Consider the following 3,940-nt stretch of genomic DNA (forward strand, 5'->3'; position numbering starts at 1 on the left):
AGCTCACAGCAACCTCCAACTCCTGGGCTCAAGCGACTCTCCTGCCTCAGCCTCCCAAGTAGCTGGGATCACAGGTGCCCGCCACAACACCCAGCTATTTTTTGGTTGCAGCCATCACTGTTATTTGGCGGGTCCAGGCTGGCTTCGAACACACTACCTTAGGTGTATGTGGCTGGTGCCTTAGCCACTTGAGCACAGGTGCCGAGCCAAGAAATGAGTATAATTGCGATGGATGTGATATTTAGTTTAATGTAAGCATTTCACGTTGTATATCAAAGCAGTACCCTGAACCCCATAAATGCATCAATGTACAAAGTTATGATTTAATAAAAAAATAATAATAATAAAAAAGAAAGAAATCATTTTCCCTTTTCCTCATCCCAAGTGGTCCTGAGTTGCTGAGGTCCCAGGCCGGGAGCATGTTTTAGGCTTCTTGTCAGGACTGAGCAGGGAAGAAACAGGGATTCCCATTTACCTTTGTGTGAAGGAGAGCTCCTGTAGCGGGCATGTTCTCTGGTGGCTGGTAGGGCGATGGCCTCTCCCCACTCATCTTTGAGCTGCACAGCTGCCAAGAGCGGCACCTTGGGCCTCATAGGCCATCTCTTCTAAGGAGACGATGGCACTGGGTCACCCACACTGGGCAGGGCATGGGTAGGGGTTTAGCCAAGCTGCCTGGGTAATGGTTGCTTGCCTCTCCCAGCCCTGCGCGGCCCAGAGGCTGCATGATGGTTGTAGCAGTGGCATTGTTGATGGTCCAGATGCAGGTTTCTGTGACCTTTGATGATAAAGCTGTGACTTTTACCAAAGAGGAATGGGGGCAACTGGACCTAGCTCAGTGAACCCTGTCCCAGGAGGTGATGCTGGAAAACTGTAGACTTCTGATGTCTCTGGGGTGTCCTATTCCCAGACCTGTCTTGATCTACCAGCTAGAGCATGGACAGACACCATGGATAGTGAGGAAAGACCTGTTCCAAGGACCCTGTCCAGGTAGGAACCAAGGTCCAGGTAGCTGAGGGGCCCTGCAGGCTCAGGGCCACGTAAAGACCACTGGCCCTGGAATCTCAGGGAAGCTTCTTATTGCAGCCTGTCTAGGAATTTGGGAGACCTGGAGCCCTTTTACTCATGGTAGCTCTGTCTTCCCAGCCCCATCACCTATATCTTTGCTTCTAAGGAGGAGTGAGGTTGATGATCTAAGATCTGTCTCAGGGCTGTAATAGTGTGGGCCTGAAACCCGGCTTGGTGATCACCAGCTCTGTGGCTTTAGTTAAGTTGTATGATCTCATGTCTTTGAATGTGACAAAGAAAAACTTAAGACCCCAGAACCTGGCTTGGTGCCTGTGGTTCAAGCAGCTAAGGCGCCAGCCACATACACCTGAGCTGGCAGGTTCGAATCCAGCCCAGGCCTGCCAAACAACAATGATGGCTACAACCTGAAAATAGCCAGGCATTGTGGCGGGCACCTGTAGTCCCAGCTACTTGGGAGGTGGAGGCAGGAGAATCGCTTGAGCCTAGGAGTTGGAGGTTACTGTGAGCTGTGATGCCACAGCACTCTACCCAGGGCGACAGCTTGAGGCTCTGTCTAAAAAAAAAAAAAAAAAAAAAGACCCCAGAACCTACTAGTGAGCAAGCCTTGCCTAAGGGAGTCTCATTCCAAGGACAGCTAACACAGGGAGCCTCAGGGGACTCTTATGTGGGGCAAGGATCAGAATGGGCCATCTGAAATGCAAGAAGGACACTTGAGACCAGAGACAGATCCCCAGGAGAAGGTTCCTGGGAGAATGAGCCCTGAACATGATGGTTTAGGGACAACCGGTGGTGCATGTTCAAGGATTATACAAGAGCAAGTCTGTCCAGGAGATACAGCCCATATCTCACATGGATCAGGTAAAGAGCCCACGCTTCAGGAAGAAGAAAATATCTTTAAGTGCAATGAATGTGGAAAAGTGTTTTTTGTTTTTTTTTTTGTAGAGACAGAGTCTCACTTTTTCACCCTTGGTAGAGTGCAGCGGAGTCGGTCCAGCAACCTCCAACTCCTGGGCTTAGGCGATTCTTCTGCCTCGGCCTCCCAAGTAGCTGGGACTACAGGCGCCCGCCACAATGCCCGGCTATTTTTTGTTGCAGTTTGGCCGGGGCTGGGTTTGAACCCGCCACCCTCGGTATATGGGGCCGGCGCCCTACTCACTGAGCCACAGGTGCCTCCCTGGAAAAGTGTTTAATAAGAATCACCTCCTTGCTGGACATGAGAAAATTTACTCTGGAGTTAAACCCTATGAATGCACAAAATGTGAAAAAACTTTTATTAAGAGAACGCATCTGCTTCAACACCACATGATCCACACTGGAGGGGCCCTGTGAATGCATGGAGTGTGGAAAGGCCTTCAGCCACAAATTATACCTTACACAGCACCAGAGGATTCACAGTGGAGAGAAGCCTTATCAATGCACTGAGTGTGGAAAGGCCTTTACCCATTAATCAAATTTTGTCTTGCATAACAGGAGACACACTGGAGAAAAATCCTATGTTTGCTCAGAATGTGGGCAGGTCTTTTGACATAGGCTGGGTTTTCATCGACATTCTGTCATCCACAGTGGGGAGAATCCCTACGAGTGCTTGGAGTGTGGCAAGGTTTTCAAACATAGATCATACCTCATGTGGCACCAGCAGACTCACACTGGAGAGAAGCCCTATGAGTGCAGTGAATATGGAAAAGTGTTCTTGGAGAGCACAGCCCTGGTTCACCAATATGGCATCCATACCAGAGAGAAGCCTTTAGAGTGCCTGGAGTGTGGGAAGGCCTTCAACCACAGGTCATACCTCAAGAGGCACCAGCGGATTCACACTGGGGAGAAGCCTTTAAGCCTTTTGTGGGTGATGAATGTGGAAAGGCCTTCACTCACTGCTCTACTTTTATCCTTTATAAAAGGGCCCAGACTGGAGAAAAACCTGAGTGCAAGGAATGTGGGAAAGCCTTTAGCAATCAGAAAGACCTTATTCGTCACTTCAGCATTCACACTGGAGAAAAGCCCTATGAGTGCATGGAGTATGGAAAGGCCTTCACCCGCATGTCCAGCCTCACATGAAACAAGTGGATTCATAGTGGAGAGAAACCTTATGAATGTGTAGAGTGTGGGAAATCCTTTTGCTGGAGCACAAACCTCACTTGGCATGCCGTCATCCACACTGGAGAGAAACCCTGTAAGTGTAGTGAATGTGGAAAGGCCTTTAGTCGCAGCTCATCCCTCACTCAGCATCAAAGGATGCATACTGGCAGAAACACTATCGGTGTAACAGATGTGGCAAGGCCTTTTACAACTGAGGTGCAAACCTCAGTTACACTCCGTGAACTCCTTCTGGGGGAGACTTTGTGACTGTAACCACTGAGGTAAATCTTTTGCCAAAGGAAACAACTTCTGTGTCTGATCATGCATACCAAAGAGAAACCCCACAAGTGTCTTTACTGTAAGAAATCCTTCTGTTACAGCCCGAGGTGGGCTGCATGTGGCCTGCGGGCCGTAGTTTGAGGACGCCTGATCTACACAGACCAAAGGAGTAAAGTAGAGAACACAGATATAAATCCATGCATTTACAGCCAACTAACTTTCAGCAAAAGCACCAAGAACATACAGTGGGACTAGGACAGTCTCTTCAATAATGGTGCTGGGAAAACTGGATAATCATATGCAAAAAAAACCAAAACTAGATGCTTATCTCTTACCAGACACAAAAATCAAATCCAAATGGACAAAAGACTTAAATGTAAGACCTGAAACTATGGAACTACTACAAGAAAACACTGGGAATATGGACATTGCTCTAGGCAAAAGATGTTTTGGGTAGGACCTCAAAAGCATAGGCAAACAAAACAAAACTAGACAAATGGTATCATAGCAAGCTAAAAAGCTTCTGGACAGCAAAAGAAACAATCAATAAAGTGAAGAT

At 48.0% G+C, this 3,940-nt stretch overlaps 1 pseudogene; it reads left to right on the forward strand.

Moving 5' to 3' along the window:
* Positions 1 to 725: 725 nt before the first annotated feature.
* Positions 726 to 3,464, forward strand: LOC100961759 (annotated as a pseudogene).
* Positions 3,465 to 3,940: the final 476 nt, after the last annotated feature.

The sequence above is a fragment of the Otolemur garnettii genome, unplaced genomic scaffold (genome assembly GCF_000181295.1).
Source record: "Otolemur garnettii isolate 467f Iridium unplaced genomic scaffold, OtoGar3 scaffold00087, whole genome shotgun sequence".
NCBI classification, from domain to species: Eukaryota; Metazoa; Chordata; class Mammalia; order Primates; family Galagidae; genus Otolemur; species Otolemur garnettii.